We start from the raw sequence: 23164 nt of genomic DNA on the forward strand, positions 1-23164 counted from the left end.
TGAGATCCGTGCCCAGGTTCCACCCATGTTACAGGTTCCGCCCATGTTACAGGTTCTTCCACGAATGTGTGACTTAAATACATGAATTGTCACAAGAATGTGTTGTATTTGCATTAACAACCATCAATTCGCATATTTAATTTATCAAACAATAGGATTTGGTTTCAGAATAGAAGCCGTTGCATGTTTTTAGCATGCTACAAAAAAACATTTTTTTTTATCTAAACGTGACAGACGGAGGGATAGACAGACTGATAGTCAGACCTTTACGAAAAAGTTACAAATGTGCACCAATCGTAATTGTTTTTTTTTCTTTACACTTTTTTCTATTCGGACTGATATGCATGGGGATGATATAAAAGTTGTTTTTTGTTTTTTTTGAGAAACAATCAGTATCAACGGCTGAGATAAAATTCATTGAATGAATGCATGAAGCACAAAATTCATTTGCTATTTACCTTTGAATAAATGAATAAAATAGTAATGGAACAAGAAAAACATTGACAACAATATGTATTTCAAAGACAAGACCCCGTTATTAAGTTGCCCTTTCAGACCTTGCGATCTATAGGTCAGGTGATGTTAAGCTCATCTGTTTCTGTGGCCGACTGTTAACGAGCAGGGTGTCATGTGGCCAGCACAACGTGCAAGTGTTTTAACTTGTTTCTGAACAAATATAGGTGGCACTTTTTATATCATTGAGATATAAGGCTCAACGAAAATGGCTGAGACGGATTTCGGGAGTCAGTTATTATTATTATTAAAGCTTTTATATAGCGCTACTTTCATGCTTATAGCATGCTCAGAGCGCTTTGTTCTAATCTCATTTGTGGACCAGTGGGGGGAGGGGGTATCTAGGAGTTGGTTTTCCGTGCTGCCTTTAGGCGCTCAGTAAACGCAACTCTGCCCGAGTCGGGTGTCGAAGCTCGAGCCCCCTTCTAGGTAGCCAAGACAAGCCAAGTTCAAGCGCACTTAGTCTCTCGACCACGCTTCCCACTACACAGTTACCGTTACACAGATCGGGTCTCAAACAAGGAAATCCTACGCCGAACTGGGAGTCGAACACTTAGGTTGTGACAGAGCGTCGCATGAGGTTTGCGGGACATGTTCTCCGACAAAATGAACTACGCATGCCAAGAGTTGCGATGTCATGGAGGCCGATACGAGGAAAGCGCAAACAGGGACGTCCTCATATGACTTGGTGCCACACCTTCATAGTGGACATCAGAACTGTGGACACCAGGTGGGAAGAGGCTTCAGACATTGCCAGTGACAGATCTTTGTGAAGACAGCTAGCCGCCAAATGCGCCGAACGGCACGGGAGGACCTAAGTCTAAGTAAGAAATATAAGGTCAAAAGAAGTATTAAATTTGCCTTTAGGTATCTTGTGGTCAGTGGGTCAGCTCTTCTGATTCGTGGCGGAGGAGGTAGTTTTATGGCAAGCACATTGACTGATAAACCTAATTTTTTTTTTTACTTAATCAGATACTCATTAGATCTGTGTGGAGAATTACTAACAACAGAACTAATTTCATCTATTATATGATTTAAACCCAAGACACTCAGTCAGTAGAATGGAGGGATTCCAATAAAATCATGTATTAATTACTCTTAATTTTATTTAGCATTAATTATAAATGTTACCATTATTCGACTTCATTTAGCCAAATACAGTTGATCAATAATTTGTCACACGATGTATAACCCGCTGACGCCTTCCCTTGATTCTATTAACGAGCTATTCTTCAAGACTCACGGAGCAAGTTTCTAATTACAGTGTACGCGTCTGTAAGTTTCAACATAAGTCTTCTCTTGGCAAATTTTGTTTTCTTTAATTTATATTTTTATCTCTTCAACACTAACTGTTAATTTAGGAGGTCAAAGTTCATTCGTACTCTGGTTATTAAATAATGAAAATGCTTTAAGTTTATTTTAATACGTCTTATTTTTCCAACACGACGTGATAAGAACTTTGTAGTCCTCTTCAATCTGTTGATACAAAAGTGTAAGCACGTATTAAATAAGAAATAAAATGTGGGGGTGGTGAGGGAACGTGGTCACACCTGTGTGTATATATTAAAATGATTTGAAACATTGTATTGAAGGTAAGGTGAACATTATGGTTCACCTGAGTATGTAATGAACAGTCCTGCGTTTTACATAATATAAGGACTAATTTTAATTTCGTTGCAAATCCACTGGGGTACGGACTTATTCTAGCAGCTATGACAACAAAGAGAACACGTGACAAGCGACAGAACAATCTGAATGTTTAGAGACTGATCAGAGCTAGAATCGATATACAATAATCACAATAGGAGACTCTCCAGGAGCAAAGTAAAAACGTACAATATTCTAATTTTTGGTCCGGCATATGCCTCTATGTATTTCTAATATTTACAGGCATAGAATTTATCACAACATGATTTAAAGACAAGCAAAATATTAAAAAAGTACTTTAAAAAAAAAAAGCTTATAAAGGGAAAGAACTACACGTTTACAACCATATCTCTAATCTTTTTTTTTTTAGATTTATTTCCCTTTTATATATTAAATAGTAACCACTAAATAATTAATTACTCGGTTAATTTTTTTTTTATTAATTTATGTTTTCTTAGGGACAATGAATGATTGTGCAAGGTTTAAACTTGATCTGACAATGGGGAGTGGGTGAAATAACATATACAAAATTTTTAACAGACATACAGAGACGGATTGAGTTAATATAAGCCTTAAAAAGAACGAATATATTTTATATTAATAATCTGAATTATCCTAGACATTTCTAGTTTACTACAATGAATTAAAACATGAATCCAGTACAGTTTTCAAAACAAGACATTTCTCAAAACACGTCGTCAGTAGGTCAGAAGGTTTTAGCGAAAAATCAGTGCGAGAACCAGAAAGGCCTAAGTCAGTGTTTATGTTTCCAGCAGTTTAATCTACTCACTACAACTGCGTATTTCTTTCGGAACTTTGAAGACATTTTGGCGTAAATCAGAAAGTTGATCGTTGTGCACAATGTCCCGCTGAAATCTGTCGTGACCAAAAACACTTTGTACCCAGTGGAGAGCGGAGAATATTGAGGCAGAATGTAGGAGACTAGATTGAAGATCTTAGATGGCTCATACAAAAATACGTTCACGGAGCAGACACTAATTAGAATTTTAGCTACATTTGGGTCAAACATGCAAGGACGATTAGTCAGTTTTGACCTTTCGCTCACTATGACCCAGAGCTTGACCGCTAATGCTGGCGTGAGAATGAGAGTTACCGTCAGGAAAAAGTGAACGAAAACATTACTGTGAAAAATTCCTATTTCAAAATTCAAAGCGTCGGTGTTTTGAAGGTAAAAGGCTGTCGGCGTCAAAACGATTTCGAGTGATTTTTCTTTCAAGTCGTAAAACCAGTCCCACCGGAAACTGAACATTGCTGGGCAGAACAGGGCGAAATTTAGTACGTAGACTAGGACTGATACCATTTTTAATCTAAACGGAGTTATCACAGTTGCAGCCCTGAAAGGGAAAAAAACGACCAGGAACCTCTCCATGGCGATGATGCCGCCCATGATGATGCTGTTGCTGTAAAACAAACGAGCGATGGTTGAAAACACAAACAAGATGTTGACGTCGACTGTTTTGAATGTTTCAATGTCAAGCATATGTTGCAAAATGCAGCTGAAGTGGCTGAAATAAACAATAACAAAAAGACTCTTTGAATTTGTCTGCAATGATTTGTTTTTATCAAAGTATTTGTAAACATTTACTTACGCTAAAACAAAACGAAATCATAGAGCGTAATCCCTTGTGAAATAAGAGAGGCCAAAATCTAAATAATACATAAAGAAATTGTGCGATGAATATTCTAAATGTAATATATTTTGTATAATTCCACCAGAGAGATCATACTGCATAATTTCACCTTAGAAAGAATTAAGAATGTAGTAGAGCCATAGCTGAGGGATTTTAGAAAAAAAAACTGAGCGTGCACAGACCAAATAGCTACCCTACGATCATAGTAGAACTATCGCTGGGGCTGAGTTCCCAATAACTCATCAGTTTTGTGGACAATGAGAAAGCATTTATCACCATTTCTCTTCCTCCTTATCATTGATTGGATCATGAGAACATCTACCAACAGTCACAGGAATGGAATACAGTGGACATCATGGAACCAGCTTGAAGACTCAGACTTTTGTCAATGGCATCGTACTTTTCTTCCACAACCAACAGCTAATCCAATACAAACTAAGTGGCAGACACATCAGTAAAAACTGGGCTGGTTATTAACAAAGATAATGACGATTAACTTATCTAACAAAGAGCCCATGACTTTGAATGGCTGTCCCATGGAGAAAATAGAATCCTTCACATACTCGGGTAGCATCGTAGAAGAAACGTTTGGAACAGCTGCTTATGTCAAGGCAAGAATTAGAAAAGCAAGTGTCGCGAAGATCTGGACAGCAAGAGAAATTTCATTGGCAACAAAGATTCGTCTCTTTAATCCAAACGTTAAGGCCGTTATGAATTATGTAGCCGAGACCTGCAGAACAACTAAAACTACCATTAGAAAAGTGCAAACTTTCATTAACAGCTGTCTACATGCTCTGTTGGCCAGACACCATCAGTAACCTGCTGGACAGAACCAAACTCCTAGAGAAGAAGAAATCAGAAAAAGAAAACAAGAATAACATTTTAAAAATATTTTACAAAAAAAAAAAAACAAAGCTTATATTAAATGTAATTGTATGAATTAGTTTTGATTAGTTTTCTAATTATACGCACTATGTACTAAAGCAGAACAAATCTGTGCGATTAGAAATATTTTTACCAATTGTTTTTGTTTAGCTTATAGCTTTCTCAATGCGCTATGATCCTATCACTTGATTGGATTTGTTGGGAAAGGGGGAGAGAAGAAGGGGGTTTTCTGCTAAATGTTTACATGCTCGCTTTTTAAATAAAAAAATAATTTAAGTCATGACTCAAGTTATCAAGGGAACTAATTCAACTTATACCACCACATCTGTCAAGTATGATTTCTTTCCCTTATTCAAGATACCAAACAACATAATTATCAATAGTTAATTAACTAATTGGTCAAATGTTTTTATTGATTCTTGTGTTGTCAGGTAAAAGAAATAATTGTGCAAAATTTCAGCTTGACCCGAGATTGAGTGTGGGAGAATGAGCGTAAAGACTGTCAGAGTGAGTCGATACAAGCTTTGTAAATAAGGCTGGACTGGGCACACTTCACTCAAATCTCTTAGCATTGAAGGCAATAGAAAGAGAGGGCGCCTTGAAAACAGTAGCCCCACGATCGCGTCTGTGATAACTCACTCCACACTTTCCTTAGGCCAGATACCCACAATCATAATGTATGTCTTACCCAATAGGCACTGTCAGACAAAATATCAGGTCTGCTGCAGACAAAGAAAGTAACATGATGTTGGCGCTCCTCTCCTTATAGTTAAACTCAGACAATACCAGAATGCTGACTGACGAGCATACTACACCAACCAATGCTGAAACCTGGATCAAAGCACAACTCAACACCTTTTCTAGAATGTCTATCACATTTTCTGGAAAATTTTGAACTAATATTGCAACAGATGTTGTATTTAGAATATTATCTGTCTTGATTGATATCATTTTATAGTGTAAAATAAGTATCGCTCCCTTTTCCTTGTGTCAATTGGAGCAGCTAAATTGCAAAGGTCAGTATTGTACCTTTGACTAGAAGAAAGATTAATTAATTGTATTTTTCATTGATGATTCAATTCTTAGTCGAACACATCATAGATATATTTAGAAGGTGTATTTTTTAACGAAATATCACTACATTCTAGTCGGAAAATAGAAAACGACTTAACCGCAGAATTGTTTTTTACATATTCAAAATATGCTCCTGTAGTAGCTACAACCAAGACTTTTTTAACACGGAGATATCAAGTTGCCCGAGGCGACTGAGCATATTTAGAATGTATCCAAAATGAGTAGCAGGCGATAAAAATATTTTAGTTCCTTTTTAAGCCTTTGTCATATTTTGGTATTATCACTTCCTCCAAACCTATTAATTACCTTTAAATACCGAGAAAAAGCCTCTTCAAAACACTAGGATGCCTTATATTCTCTCAACATATTTTGAACTGTAATTATTCTAGCTTAAATCACAGAGACACAGTGTCGCTGAGACAATAACTACAGTCGAATTGTTATTTTGTGAAGGGCAATTGATTTTGTTGACATTTTGTTTCACATCATCTTTCAACATCAAAATAAAAAAACAAAGACATGTTATTAATTGATAGCTTAGAGAAATATGAAATGGAGTATAATCTGCCTAAATATCTCATTATTTGATATAGAATGAAAAAAAAAGATTATTACTGAGACAGTCGCGTTCAACATCATCAACATATTTAATATATACCCATACAGGTTTAGACTCATAGAGTTGGTAAATCAATACTCTCTAAACATAGTGAAATATGTGAATGACTTTCGAAATGAAGACAAAGTAACAATGATTATTCATAGACCAACACTTATCTACTTCGTTAAATGCTGCCATCGAAAGTCGTATAGGGTTTGTTTTTTTCGAAAGAAAAAAGATGAATGTCAAATATATTGGAATAGAATTGTGTTTTTAAATTTTACCTACCCGATACCCAGAAATGTATTAAAAGCAATTCAAGTTTTCTGAAGGCTTTCACTGATGTTGTCTACGTATTATCATGCGCATAGGATGAAAAAAAAAAAAGATCTCTTTCGAATGCCTGAATGGACAGTGTAGAGAGACTGCAAGTCGACCGTATGCCAAAGGCAAGCTTTATTTGTGTGTGAGCTGGTTGCTGTCAATGTGGTGCCTCCTATAAGTCAGCTCAGACGCAAGCTTGAATGAACTGTTGGTTCTCATAGTACACGATACACTCACATTCCATCTCTAACATTTCTTTGGTTTGTGAACATTTTACATTGCTAGTTCTTTGTTCCATGGGGGGCGCTGGGGCCGAATGTAAAAGCGCTTGGCTTCCGAACCTGAGTTCATGGGTTCGGATCTCGTTGAAGACTGGGATTTTGAATTTCGGGATTTTATGGCCCACCTGACTTAAGTTGGCAAAAGTAAAGCGGTTGGTCGTTGCGCTGGCCACCACCCTGCTCATTAACCGTTGGCCAAAGAAACAGATGACCTTAACATCATCACAAGGTCTGGAAACTGTTTCTTTGTTCTAGATACACATAAATTAAAATGCTACTAAAAAAAAACACAAACTACAAAGTGGCGTCAGGTGGGGTCGCGGTCCGCACCGGGTGACACCTATCAGGGGAGTGACATCCAAGTGGTTAAATGTTTTTTTTTCCTCTTAAAAAGCAGCTTTAAAAAAAAAGAAAGAATTGACAGCAGCTATACTTGATAAATTTGGTTGAATTTTTAATGAATAAAAATTGTTTAGGAAGTATTTAGGTCTACCTGTTTTATTGTAAAGATTGAATATCATTTAAGGAAACAGTGACTTGAATACACATTATTGTACACCATTAAATTTGAATTCAATATGGATACAGTCTAAACATGTGAATAACTTTCACAGACAAACACGTAAGTTGGTATTAATTATTAACTCATTTTTATTCTCTCGCACTGCCACGATCAAGAATTGCTTTAGGGAAACAAATTTCACTGTATTCCCCTTAACAGTGTCCTCTAAAGAAACTTCCATTGATGTGGCAGGTCCGCAGCGGTACCGTCCTCTGGGAGGCAGTTCTATAATGAATCTTCTTAGGGATCTCTCTACTCAACAAAGATGTCTACGAGGTTAATTCGGCTAATAGTGCAATTAGTATTGTATACGTTTACTTATCATTTCTATTCTTTTCTCGAAAACAATTGAGTTCTTATATTGGTTCATTTTTTCTTTGCTAGCTTATCACCTTCCTATCTCAAAGGAATGCCATACCTATTTATTCAGAAAAGACTACAAATTCATAGATTTTGGCTAAATAAACTCTATAATGGTCTTCAAAATAATTTTCGCAAGTCCAAAAGATCATAAAAATCCCCCTCCAAAAAAGAACTATCTTTGTGAAGCTATACTCTCAAACACAGCCCCCTGCTACATTGCTGTAACAACTCTTTGTATCTGGCTCTAAATTTCGCTGACATCGTGATGTAGATCAAGAAATTAACTGAGGCACTGATTGTGCCACTAAAATCGATCAGCATAAAGAAGACTTGAAAGACATTCGTCGCCTTGTAGCTTTGGGGCAGAAAGTAAGAGGCACAGTTAAAACAGACCAGTGGCCCATAGATCAAGACGCTCGCCGTGCAGACGACCATAAGTATTTTAACCACTTGGAGGTCGAACGAGCACTTCCGGTTCATCAGTTTTGACCTCTCGCTGGTCAACGCCCACAACTTCAGTGCGATTGCTATCGTGAGCGTGACGGTGATGGACATTGAAAAGACGACAAGGACAATGTTGCTGAACATCCCAAGCCCTGAGAACAAGCTCTGGTGAGAGTTGAATATCACAGTTGGTGTCAGAACCGGGAAAATCTTCTGAGCGTTTTCCAGATAGATCCACTCGCTCTTGAAACTCAAGAAACCGTGGAAGTATGTCGCGAAGACGACAAAGTGAACTATGGCGGAAACGAGCTTCATTCTGAACGCAGTCAACAGTCTCGCGATTCTAAAAGGAAAATAGACGGCAAGAAATCGTTCCACAGAGATGACACCCACCATGGTAATACTGGTGCAGTAGAAGTGGCGGCTTAACACCACGAAATGACTGTAGTAGCTGATGTCGACATTTAGCGCCAAGGCTAGATCCTTCAAGTGAGACAGGATAAACACAGAGCGGCTGAAAGGGAAACGTTAAAACATAATGATGCTGTTAATTGTTATCAAAATGGAACATATTCAATAACATAAGGTACACTATTACGTATCGTTAGAATACAAATGTGACCTACTTTGGATTATTAATTGACTTATTTCAATACGGCAGTCATAATAGCTTTGACTAAAAGTTAATATAACACTAATCGCATTTGTAGTGATGGCTGGGTATCGAAAGCTAACTGAAATATGAATTGACGTAGTCCACTTCTGTTATCGTAGATTTGACTTAACGTTTATAAAAGTCTAAATTAGTCAATGTACTACTAGCTCTTACAGCGATGGCTTGGTATCGTATGTAAACTGAAATGACTGTCAAACACAAGATGACACCACGTGACACCCTGCTCGTTAACTGTGGGCCAAAAATTAAAAAAAAGAGGACCTTAGTACCATCTGCTCTGTAGATCGCAAGGTCTGAAAGGGGAAGCTATTACTTTGTTCCAGATACACATAAATAACAAATGTTATTAAACGAATAGTATACTACGCGGGGGTCTATTATAACTACCAAGTAATGTAGGAATCACTTTCACATTATAAATCCGAAATTCCCTAAATATTCTTTTGCCTGGCTTTAACTAACAAAACCAAGCAATAGAATACTTTAAAAAAAAAAAAAAAGCTTATATATGTTTCTACACTGACACAGAAAACTCTAAATATTTGTTCATAAATGTCTATTACGTCTCCCCTTAAAAGACAATGTAGAGCTTTATTCAAATTTCTGTACCAAGTTATTTAATACACTAATAGGGTTAGGCTACATCTGTAAATTTCCAACCGACACTTGCAATTATAGAGGGGGGCGGTGTTTGAGTGGTTAAGCGCTTGGCTTCCGAGCCTGGTCTCCAGGGTTCGAATATAGGTGAAGACTGAGTTTTGAATTTCGGGATTTTTAGGGCGCAACTGAGTCCACCCAACTTTATAGGGTACCTGACTTAAGTTGGGGGAAAGTAAAGGCGGTTGTTTTTTGTGGTCACATGACACCCTGCTCATCTGCCCCATAGATCGCAAGGTCTGAAAGGGAAACTTTACTTACTTACAATAATGTTGCAATCATGTTATATTAATACAAATGTTTCTTGTTTTTTTTTAATAGCCTTTCTTTAGTGCAACTTTCATGCTTATAACATCCTAGAGCGCTATGGTTCAATCGCATTTGTGGGCCAGTGTGTAGAGGGGCATCTGGGAGAAGGCTTTCCGTGCTGCTTTTAGGCGCTCAGTAAAAACACTACTTTGCTCGAGTAGGTGTCGAACCTCGAGCCCTCTTCGTAGGTTGCCAAGCCCAGCTAAAGCATACTTATCTTCTCGGCCACATACTCGAGTTAGCTAAAACTAAAGTTGCCTACTTAATGTGTGAAAATCTGGTAGAGACTTTAAAAGCCTTTAAATCCCTTTTGGGATCACTTACTAAGTGACAACTCACCTAATGGGCACAGTCAGACAAAAGCAAAGCCTTTAAATCCCTTTTGGGATCACTTACTAAGTGACAACTCACCTAATGGGCACAGTCAGACAAAAGCAGAAGTCTGCTAATGATAATGAGACCAGCAGTATGTTGGAGCTGTCTGTCGTGATGTCATATCTGGAGAGAATGATGATATTCACACCAGTGCCGACTAACCCAAATACAGCTAAAACTTGAATTAATACGCAACTCAACAGAATGTCCAGTATTTCAAATGTCTCATAAGTCAGCCTTTCGGTGCCAATACTCGAGACATTTAAAGAGGATGCGTTATTGTTCATGGCAATTTAAGTACTATCTGCCAGTTACTCCAGGTTAAACTTGCCATATAATTCTTGTCACTCTTCAAGCAGCATTTTCATATAGCTTTGTTCATTCTTGATTTCTTGTCTATCCATTATAACTTGAACGATTTAGTTTGTTAGTATAATCTCTTCGAATAAAACAAAAAAAAAAAAACGGAAAGTGGTGTAGGTTAAAGTTGACATGAAGTTTGCTTTCCTTTCTGGCCATGTACATTTCAACCTGGTGTTAAAGTGAATTCCATGCGTCTAACTCAAAACTTTTTTCATTTATTGGGAAGATTTGTTGGTTAACTCTATAACAATTACTAACCTCTATATTCAAAGGAAACAAACTGTCACTAATTCAAATTAACCGACTAAAAGTCGACCATCATCCAAGAAATGAAATGTTTATGTTCTCAATACACATACATTATACATTTTAATAAATCATTTTCACAAGAAAAGAAAAATAACAAAATCATTTACATGCTTGTTAAATTAAAAATCATGTAATCAGTATTTTTTTTTCGAAATAATGTTAGACTGTATAATTAGATGCTCTGTCTCTGGTCTGATTTTGTAGAGAAATGTTTAAATTAATACTCTGAAAGTATAATACTCTATTTCAATTAGCTAATAAAAAGACAGTCAAATGGATGTTTACTTAAGTAGAGGGTAGTGAACTTATCCACTCACGGCAGTCAGTATGCCTCGTGTGCCGCTATGTAATATATAGATTTTGCAATTATTACCATCAAAATGTCTTCTCCGTATAATTGATGATAAAAGTGTCTTTGAACTGAATCATCTCAGTGCAATAACGGGTAACATGACACACGATCCAGTATATAAATAGGATGATAATCATTTTATCACTGAAAATAAAATCTCTTTCTCTCTTTATATATTACTATATATGGATACATACGTTAATATAAAATGTATACTTATAGATAATACACTTGTTTGTCTGTATTAAGTGTCTGTGATAAGACAAAAATGCTGGATATAATCAGGGATGTCTGGTTGGAGAGAGACGTCTCTGGAACAGAAAGCCAGAAAGAGACCTTCACCTCAAATTTTCTTGACTACCTTTCAAAGCGTCGCCGATTGATTGAGATTCTGTCAGAAATGAATTTGTGATATAGAATAACGATAATTTTACTCTAAAAGAGGGTCTCCCGCAAGCGCTACTAAGATTTAACTCGGGGGCCATTTTGCCCTCACTGGCATAGAAGAAAGTAGCTGACAGAAGGCGGCCTCTGAAAAAGACAAAGAAGCTCTAATGAATGCCGCGGGACACATTTGAGGTCCAGAGGAAGGCCCTTGTACAGGACTGAGGCAGATGATATAAAGAAAATATAAATAGAACCCCGGCGGACAACGGCTTTGTCCTTGTGGAAAAATATGTAGGTCGCGACAGGGTTTGCGTAGTCATGTGAAACACTGCACTCATCCTTAATCTACCAAATCGAAGATATTGCCATTATTCTTAATTTTACTCTAAAAATATGTTTTTCAATAAAGTCAAAGCTGTAATGGTTCTGCTTAATTAATCCTAGCTAACAGTGTACTAAGATCCACATGACAAAATCACATCGTACCGTTTTTGTTTCGTTTCTTTTGCTTTATTTATGATAAAATGAACATGAATAGTCAAACACTATTTTATCTTAAGGCTTAATGATTGCTCTACTCTAGATAAGAATCTATATAATCCTCTAGGACAGATGTTCTCAAACTTTTTTGACCTGGAGACACATTTATGTGATACAAAAATTGTCCACTGACCCTTAAGTGAAGAAGATACATAAATGCATATTGTATAAGTAACAGGTGTAAAAAAAAAACTACAAAATTTTGGTGATGGAGTGTTTATTGAAATTATAATTTTTTTTTAAATATAAACAAAATTATTTAATGAGGTAGTTGAGATTTCGTTTTTTGTATATATTTGTGATGAGGTTAATTACTACATCATACCAATGTTGTATCAAACAAGACGATGGGAAATCAGCTAACACCTTCTTTACAACGACCCATAATGCAGGCTATACAATTTGGAATATGATTTTGTCACCAGACTCTGTGGTCTCCGTGTTAACACATTGGTTTCACTTCCTCGTTTGTAGATACTTCAAGAAGCTGCTCCTTCATTAGTATGGATTCATATGTGATTGGGATGGAATTTTAGCACAGGCGAAAGGGTTCAACATCCAGTCGTGATTATGCAAGTGGAGAATATTTTCCAATCCTTGGTTTTGGTCGTCATAGAATATCGTCTCGTCCACAGTTTGAGAAACACTGCTCTAAGATACACAATTGAGTTATTAAAAACTTTAGGGGTGGTAGAGTTCCATATTATTTCAGGTAAACTGAAAAAAGGGCCTGCCTTTTTAATTAGTTCCTATTTTTTTCATAAATATTTACAAGTTAAAACGATATCACAAAGATAAACTATTGTATCCATTGTAACTCTTACAATCTCTGAAACAGTCAATAGATCGAAATTTATTGTTTTATATCCAATGATTATCTTTGGTAAGTAAAGTGTAGCCTTGTTGATTTGTTGTTAAACATTGAAACAATGTCAGAAACAAAATATTTATTTCCTTTGACTTTGGGTCAAAATGACGACTGTTGATCCATGCAGGTTATAGAAAAACAGTCATCAAAAAAAAAAAAAGTTGTACAAACTGTGAGTAAGGAGGTAATGGACCCCCCCTTCCCCACTCCCCAATTTTTGTTCTAGCTTTTCAATCTCAATAAAACTAACATCTAAAATAGGCAAAATATAAAAATATTTTTTTAAACAAAGCTTTTGTAATGGGAAGAACTCCTCATTTACAACTATTTATCTCAAAAATGTAAAAGTTATTTCTCTTTTCGATATGAAACAAAAATTAATTAACTAATCAGTTCATTTTTTAATTGATTCATGTTTTATTGTTTCAATAACTAATTGTTCAAAGTTTCAACTTGATCATAGAATGGGTAGTGGGAGAAATATCGTGTACTATTATATAAGGGTATAAAACCTTAAATATTTAGCCACATCTATGAATACTGAAGGACTAATTTACTTTGATGGTATCAAAAAAATAATTAATTACCAATAATTAATTAACTCATTGGATATTTTGTTTTATTGATTCATGTTTTGTTAGGTACAATAAATAATTGTGTTCCGAGAATGAATGTGGGAAAAATAACGTGTTGAACATTTTTACCAGACAGACAGACAGACAGAGTTGATATAACATAACCTTTGTTATAACTTATAAACCTGGCTTTATCAAATTAATCTGTCATTTCTTTCTTGATTCATACAGGTCTTTTCCGAGCGCCTCTGATGTAACTTCTAACAGAAAAAATACTTGTTGGCGCTGCAACTTTGTTTTTTAATCCACTAACAGCCTGCAAAATGCACTCGGACTGATTGACACTATAATCTCTATTAATTGAAAGGTGAGTTAAGCTATAGGAAATACTACCACCAATGTTTCCAACAAGTTTTTATAGCCTTTAGAATATTACAAGGGAAGAACTACCTTCAGAGCAGTAATAGTTACAAAAGACAAAGCAGATTTTTTGTTTATTATGATTTATTATTATTTAATTACTATAGAAATGAATTAATTTTCATTCTTTGGCGCTGCCAGAGTCGAGTTTCGTTAAAAGGAAACGAAATTCATTGTAGTCTCCCTTTAGTGTCCGATGAGAAATTTTCAGATAATGTTTGCACTCTGCAGCAGTACTGCCATTTGACGGGTATTATTTCGAATGAGTGAGTCTTCGAGGTCCGTTACATTATCCCCCCCCCCTCAATTGATATAACAACAGGGTGTATTGTTATTTGAGATAGCTTCCATAGTCGTTTAATCTCTAAATTTAGATTTTCATATTTTCCTTGCTTTTCAATTTCAGTTTTCCTTTAATTGTCAGATAGTGTTACAGCGATGTCAATGATGGTTGCAGATTTTTTTTTTGTCGATTAAAATCCACCGTCAGTCAAAATAGGTTTATCGGTTGACTTAACAACCTCCTTTGGCGAGTATTTGTAGTTAGGAGGCGAGTCTTTCTTGATCAGATTATGTTTCAAAGCCAGGTGTTGATGTATTGTTATTATTATGTATTCCTATTGCGTGTCTTCCATGCTCCTAAAGCATTCTCAGTGATCATGGTCAAATGTCTTTTATGGACATTTATAGGCGCTTAGCAAACACAACTCTTCTCGGGTCAAATGTCTTTTATGGACATTTATAGGCGCTTAGCAAACACAACTCTTCTCGGGTCAAATGTCTTTGATGGACATTTATAGGCGCTTAGCAAACACAACTCTTCTCGGGTCAAATGTCTTTGATGGACATTTATAGGCGCTTAGCAAACACAACTCTTCTCGGGTCAAATGTCTTTTATGGACATTTATAGGCGCTTAGCAAACACAACTCTTCTCGGGTCAAATGTCTTTTATGGACATTTATAGGCGCTTAGCAAACACAACTCTTCTCGGGTCAAATGTCTTTGATGGACATTTATAGGCGCTTAGCAAACACAACTCTTCTCGGGTCAAATGTCTTTGATGGACATTTATAGGCGCTTAGCAAACACAACTCTTCTCGGGTCAAATGTCTTTGATGGACATTTATAGGCGCTTAGCAAACACAACTCTTCTCGGGTCAAATGTCTTTTATGGACATTTATAGGCGCTTAGCAAACACAACTCTTCTCGGGTCAAATGTCTTTGATGGACATTTATAGGTGCTTAGCAAACACAACTCTTCTCGGGTCAAATGTCTTTGATGGACATTTATAGGCGCTTAGCAAACACAACTCTTCTAGGGTCAAATCTCGATTTAAGGATCCCTAGTCTACATTCCGATGATTCGAACTCGAGTCCCTTTAGGTACGGCAGCCAGTTAGTTATCCCACTTCTTGAAGCATCACTTTCATCTTCACACTGTCTAAAAGTATGTCAGAGGGCGGGGCAACCCATTTCTTTTTGCTAGCGTCTCAACCATTAGACTTAGGTTCAGACCTCTAGTTCTTAAAACTGCTATTTCTTTTTATAGATGCAGGCCAGCGTTTAAACATAAAATCAGTTAATTTGTAGTGTCATTAAGTTTGACTTATAATGACAATAATGTATCAATACAGGTCATATTTTTGTGTAACAATTTGGAATGTCTTGAACCAGACGGAGTGAGATCTTTTGTTACACGCAAGCCAAGTGTTCAATTAATTCAATACTTAATATGATGTTGACCTAGAGTTGACTGATTTTACTGTGATATAAACATAAAATGGGCCACGATAATAAGATAAAAAGAAACTTAAATAAGAGATAAACTTTGCACTTGATGAAAGCATTGCTAGAATCTATAAACCAGTGTTTCTCAACCTTTAACTTGTGGCACCACCTCACCCGAAGATATAAAAATAATTTTTCGCGACTCCTATCTTAGTTAACAAGGTGATCTCTGGATTCTGTGGGAACATTGAAAGAAAAATAAATCAATTTAAAAAGTTAAAAATAATGCCTCTTGATTCTACTTTGTTAGTCTCGCCTCTTCATTGACTCGAAACATTGGTTGAGAATGTCTGGTTTGCATCGTCTCCTGTTAATTCGCTGTCGTAATGATGTAGACAGAATGCTCTTGTAATCATTGCTTATTAATGCAATTTTAATAGAAGTTTGGAAAGTATTCTTATAAGGGAAGAGGGAGGGTAGAGACCAATTCATCTAATCAGTCAAAATAACATAGCACAAGTTTAGCGAAACAATTAAAATAAATGATGTACACGATTACCTCTTTTCAGCACGTTGCACCCCCCACCGCACGGGTTGAGACTCGCTGATACATAAATACACATAGAATTAACAGGGGAGAGAATAATGTAAGAGTGATCTTTTTTTCTGAACGCTATTTTACCTCTCATGTTTAGCTTTAACTCTTTCTATCCTAATTGACGATACCATCGTTGATTTGACCTCATTAAATTAAACTAATGTTTAATTTTGTAAACTTTATTTTGTGTTATATAAAAAGAGCATGTATTCCTCTTTAAGTCTATACTAAAATAAACACTTTCTGATAAAACAAACGACAAAGCTATTGAAGCTTAATCGTAATAGGTTAATGAAGTAGTATTGAGCAAAATGAAAAAATCGTTGAAATGTAGAAAAAAAAATACGGAGAGAAAGAGTTGCATTGTTTTACTCATAACTCATTGGGTTTCTTTATGAAATATATCATATACTAGTTGCAAGACAAGTTCTCCTTTTTTAAAAAAGATTTTAACAAGTATAAGTATGTTACATAACCGGTGTATCGTGCCAGTATATGGATATCCTCACTAATGCTCGTATATCTTCTGAGCCTGCTGTGGCTTGAAGCGACATAAGTGATTTTGATTAATTTGATTATCTGGCAATATCCGGGTCACTTTTATTACTGTATTACACGCTCGACAACTGGCGCCATCTGGAAGTAGATAACTTTGGTAAGGTGTAATGGGTTCTTGTGTCTCGCTGTTTCCGTTAGAATTGGTCTGACTTAACGGGGGAAATAATAGTGAAGCTTTAGGTTATGCTTAAAAAGTAACAAATTTTTTTCCTACTTTTTAAATTGATTCTTAAGTAAGTGTAAAAGTGTTAAACAATAAAACTAGCAGTGGTAAGAAATCGCTGCCATTGCATTTGAAAGAACCGTTTTTATTTCAACCAAACTGAATGATCACAATCCGAGTTTTGACTTACAAAGGTCAAGGTTATCCCTCTGTTGATAATCGATCGTTGGTTTGTGATGTATGAGTACAGATACGGAACTATACCAATGTGGGCATATTAAATTCTCAATGTTTAATTTTAAAACAAAACGAAATGGAAATTTATTTATAAATGTACACAGATTCAACTTGACAGTATATGTATGTAGAAACACAAGTGAAATAATAATTTATGCAATATATAACTGACCAGAATTATAACTCGTTTTTGTCTCAAGTCTCTTTTCCAACTTTCTCACGGTATTTCCAACTACAAATCGCAGCCCTTCATCAAAAGCTTTTAAGCATACACAACCAAAACATCCGCCCTGCTTTTATCATGATTATATCATAAACACGCACATACACACACACCATAATACCCTGTTTATCTTTCTTATTTTATTTATGTATATAAACATTTTTTTTACATGTTCTGGTTTATTCTCGTGGTGTAACAAAGGTTAATCTTATTTCTATGACTTTTACAAACTCAATAAGCTTAAAGTTTCGCCTAAACAAACTTAGGCTGGGTTTCAGAAGTTGATAAATGACGAACCTGTGTTCGTTATGTTTTAATAATTATCTAAAAACTATTTTACCGCTAATGTTAAACTGCTGCTTTACATTTTATTTTACTCATACGAGAGTTTTCGTTTTAATTTCTGTTTCACTGAGCTAGTGCTCTTCGTCCACTGCTATCGCCAGACCACATCGTGTTTTAAGTGCACTTCTATTTTCTTCTCATTTTACTAGTGTCAGTCCATACAGTAAAGTAGAAACGTCAGTTCCATTTTACACCCAAAGATCTTTTTCTATCAACGAAGGCTAACGAGGGTGTCAACTGCCCAGCACAACAAACACCCGCCTTTACTTTCTTAATCCAATGCCTGGTACCCATCAGAGTTGTACCCTAAAAATCATGAGCGTAGCCAAAAGGGGTTTTGTGGTTTCCCCCCCCCCCACCTCCAATACAAAAACAAAAGCATTTTACCTTTTTCTACCAGTCGCTGGACTCCACTGAATAGAAGATTTAGTTTTTGATTTTTTTAGCGGAAGAATAGCAGGTTAATTGCACTGTAGATACCTCAAAATATGCATTTTTTAAAACTTAAAATAACGTAAATAGTGCTTGGATCCCTTGGCGGTGTATACTGCCTTTCACTAATTATAGGGAGTATTCTAGGGTAGAAAAAACGTTTGAAAGAATGAAAGATAAGAATGTAATGAAGATTAATTACATATAGACACACACTAATATATATATAAATTGCGGAGATGGTAAAAATCCCCCCCCCCCACACACCGAATATATATGACATGACATTTGTGGGCCGGGTTATATGGTAATGCCCGGGCCGGTTTTGATACCCAGTCCGCCTCTGTTCAAACGTTGTTGCTATATATCATATAACAAGCTTGATTCAACTCATAACTATTTACACTTTTTGTCCTTGTATACTCTATGAAGTGCACAGTACACGGTATCAAATAGTGGTATTACTTAATTCTTCTTTCGTTCTCTTTCTTTCCAATGTTTTCTACTTTTTGTCTGCCTCTCATTCACTCTGTTTTCTTTTTTTTTCTTCTCTTTTTATTTTGTCTGTTGTGTTGTTCTATTTTGAACCTTTTTATTTTGTCTGTTGTGTTGTTCTATTTTGAACCTTTTTATTTTGTCTGTTGTGTTGTTCTATTTTGAACCTTTTTATTTTGTCTGTTGTGTTGTTCTATTTTGAACCTTTTTATTTTGTCTGTTGTGTTGTTCTATTTTGAACCTTTTTATTTTGTCTGTTGTGTTGTTCTAACTTGAACCTTTTTTTTCTTAATACACAATCTCTCTACTTGTATTCTTGTTGTTTTTTTTTGTTAGTAAATCAATGCTTTCTAATTACAGACCTGGCAGTATGCTGCCTAAATAATCAAACTTTGTTATACCTCAAGACGTCTGCTGTGTTCGCGCCATTCAAATTGTTAAAAAAATGGCCTACCTGTCTAATGCATATACAGGGTAAAGTAACTCAATGCAGATCTCTCTCAGTCATAAACACACACACATACACACCCACACACAATCACACCTATCGTTCGAATCCATTATCGTTTTCTGAAACAATAAGCAACTGGAGTAGACTCCCCTGGATCTCTTGCCCCGGATCCAAAACCAATGTTGACATCATCAAGTTCAAATCAAGTTCACGCCAACATTCCTAGAGTGTTGTTATTATACTGAGACTATGCGGTTACATCACACTGTTAAATTAGAGGGAAATAAGCATAGCCTACCATCTAATTTATTGCTGAAAACATAGACACGCTGAATTATTTATAGATGTTACTGGCAAATTGCGAAATCAGGCATTCTATACTAGGCATTGTATAGAATGCCTAAAAACGTCAGGCAAAGTGCGAAATCAATTTTGATTAATACTAAACAAGCATTTAAAGTGCTCTTAATATCACATGGAGCATACTTGCTTAAGTAAAGAAACAAAATTGTTTGAAAAGGGTTTTAACTACTAACATAAGTTGGCAGCTTGTAAAACATAAGTTTGCAGCTTGTAAAACATAAGTTGGCAGCTTGTAAAACATAAGTTTGCAGCTTGTAAAACATAAGTATGCAGCTTGTAAAACAAAAGTTTGCAGATTGTAAAACATAAGTTTGCAGATTGTAAAACATAAGTTTGCAGATTGTAAAACATAAGTTTGCAGATTGTAAAACATAACTTTGCAGCTTGTAAAAGACAAGGTTACTGCACAAAATACTGACAAGTCTTTAATCCACTTAGGAAACCAAAGTAGCAAGAAAGGTGTGGATTTTAAAGAAAAGTTCAACCTTTCTGTCATGTGCCGTTTGGGGGCTTAAAAGAAAGTTCGACCTTTCTGTCATGTGCCTTGTGGGGGCTTAAAAGAAAGTTCGACCTTTCTGTCATGTGCCGTGTGGGGGCTTAAAAGAAAGTTCGACCTTTCTGTCATGTGCCGTGTGGGGGCTTAAAAGAAAACAATGGCGCCTACAATTGCAGAAAGCGTGAACGAAGTGTTCCTGCACTCTGTGGACACAATGGTCAAGACAGTGACTGTGATAACATAGAAAGATATTGGACTGATACTGTATGCACACTTTGCTTAGACATTGTGACTGCAGCAGAAGGTAGCAAGTGAAATTGCAACTAGAAGTAGAGGACCCCTCAAAAAAAAAACTCTCCTGCATCTTTGGGAGATAACCTGAGAGTTCCTATTGCTGACGAAAGAGTTCTTATTCCTTGCCTGAGAGTTCCTATAACTGGCGTGACAGTTCCTATTCCTGAATTGACAGTTCCTTTTCCTGGCCTGAGAGTTCCTATTACTGACTTATGAGTTCTTATTCCTGACGTAAGAGTTCCTATTCCTGGCCTGAGAGTTCCTATTACTGACGTAACAGTTCCAATTCCTGACGTGACAGTTCCTTTTCCTGATATGACAGTTCTTATTTCTGACTTAAAAGAGTTCCTATTACTGACGTGACAGTTCCTATTCCTGACGTAAGATTTCCTATTCCTGACCTGACAGTTCCAATTCCTAGCGTGAGAGTGTTTGTCAATTAAACTTGATTAATGTTGAAACTATTCCTGACAAGGAAATACCTCTGCAGCTCAGTCTACTAGAGGTGGCCAGGGTTTTGAAGACGTATGAGCAAGACAAAGAGACCAAGTAACAAATGCCTTTGCGTAAAAAAAAAAGCAAATTAAAGGCACTTCAATATGCCATGCAAGCCTTTCATGCTACAACAAGGAGTATACGTCTTATTCCTTTGTTCACCTAACATAGAAATGATGTTTTTGTTTTCTTTGATTTATAGTTTTCAGTTAGCCCTCCTCTGCATAATCTAAGGCAAATTATTAACTGTTTTTTGTTTTGCTTTTTTAAAATAATTTTTACAATTAGGGCATAAACAAAGCAATGGATTTGAAGCCTACAACTTTGTGTTAAGCATTCTTTAATACTACTTTCATGTGTAGACAGTCTTGTTAATGTTTGATGATTAATGGTATATGAAATGCTTATGAATCTTATGCACTACATACACTTACGTAACACATATATTTATGCAATGGCGGGGCACCCTTGGGCCCGGATTCAGGAATAAAACGTTGGGCCCCTTCTGGTAATTTAAGTGTGACTGAACCCGAATAGAGCCCTATAGTCTATAAGAAGTACATTCCAATGAAACAACACTTAAGACCGACAGTACATAAAGTACTCCAGTAGCTCATGGGGTAGGACAACCAGGTCCTCAGACTTCGGGTCTTTTGAAAAGTCAATGTCTTTGGACAACCAGGTCCTCAGACTTCGGGTCCTTTGAAAAGTCAATGTCTTTGGACAACCAGGTCCTCAGACTTCGGGTCTTTTGAAAAGTCAATGTCTTTGGACAACCAGGTCCTCAGACTTCGGGTCTTTTGAAAAGTCAATGTCTTTGGACAACCAGGTCCTCAGACTTCGGGTCTTTTGAAAAGTCAATGTCTTTGGACAACCAGGTCCTCAGACTTCGGGTCTTTTGAAAAGTCAATCTCTTTGGACAACCAGGTCCTCAGACTTCGGGTCTTTTGAAAAGTCAATGTCTTTGGACAACCAGGTCCTCAGACTTCGGGTCTTTTGAAAAGTCAATGTCTTTGGACAACCAGGTCCTCAGACTTCGGGTCTTTTGAAAAGTCAATGTCTTTGGACAACCAGGTCCTCAGACTTCGGATCTTTTGAAAAGTCAATGTCTTTGGACAACCATGTAACTTGCTAGGATTTCGAGTGACATGCTGAATCTTCAGATATTCTGAATGTCTATTGTTAGTCATGAGTATAAGATGTTAATGACCAGTCTTTGACTTATAGCAACAGATTGCTACTACAACTTAACAGATATAAGAGTATTATATTTTTAACTGTAGAAATTGAAATAAATTGAAAAAAAAATCTTTATATAAAACAAAACTAAATATACTTTTTATAAGAAGACAGACAAATTCAACTTGAGTCTTGAGATGAAATGAAATAAATCTAGACCTAGTAGTAATAATATAAAATGGCGTTTTAGACAAAATCTAACTCACTACTAAAAGTCAACCTTCTCTTTCATCTCTCTGGGTCGTCTGCCGTTTCACATTTGCATTACACTCGACCCTACTATAATTTCATCAACGTCACTTCATAGCCACTGACCAATCGCTAGTTTCTAACCGTCATCTTGGAAACACAGACACCCACACACGCACTCCATAACAATACGAATCAGTAAAATAAAATAGATAGTCCTTAGAGACTCGGAATAACAAAAACATGGGCCTGAGAATCATCCTTAGCAGTCCCTGACTAAATGTTTGACAATTACATTCATTTTAAAGGAGACATACGAACATATTTGTTACATGGGGAATAACTTTTAAAATTACTTTTCTTTTTTAATCCAAGATTACATTGCCAAACAAAAACACACACACGACAAAACAGTAAGTTCCACTGTCACGACGAGATTAAGGTTTACGTTGTCCTGAAACTGTTCAAACTTCATGACCATTACGTTGTCTATTGTTCTTTGTTGTAGGCAGGGCCGGTCGTAGGCCACTGCAACCTATGCGGCCGCAGTGGGCCCCGCACTTTCATAGGCCCCGCGCGAATTCTAGGTGTAAATTATTAAAATAAACCATTTTAACTTATTATTAAAGGGTTTCTGAAATTCTCATGAAATTTGAAAAATATATACGAAAAAGTCATG

At 36.2% G+C, this 23164-nt stretch overlaps 1 protein-coding gene across 1 annotated transcript in view; it reads left to right on the forward strand.

The window, feature by feature from the left end:
* LOC106053363 (transmembrane protein 26-like) overlaps window positions 1–23164 on the forward strand; it is a 226343-nt gene that overhangs the window by 156422 nt on the left and 46757 nt on the right. The window contains exon 2 of the mRNA XM_056008257.1: window positions 13989–14124. The gene's annotated coding sequence lies outside the window, so the exon portion shown is untranslated. The remainder of the gene's footprint in view (window positions 1–13988; window positions 14125–23164) is intronic.

The sequence above is a fragment of the Biomphalaria glabrata genome, chromosome 13 (genome assembly GCF_947242115.1).
Source record: "Biomphalaria glabrata chromosome 13, xgBioGlab47.1, whole genome shotgun sequence".
In the NCBI taxonomy this organism is placed as follows: domain Eukaryota; kingdom Metazoa; phylum Mollusca; class Gastropoda; family Planorbidae; genus Biomphalaria; species Biomphalaria glabrata.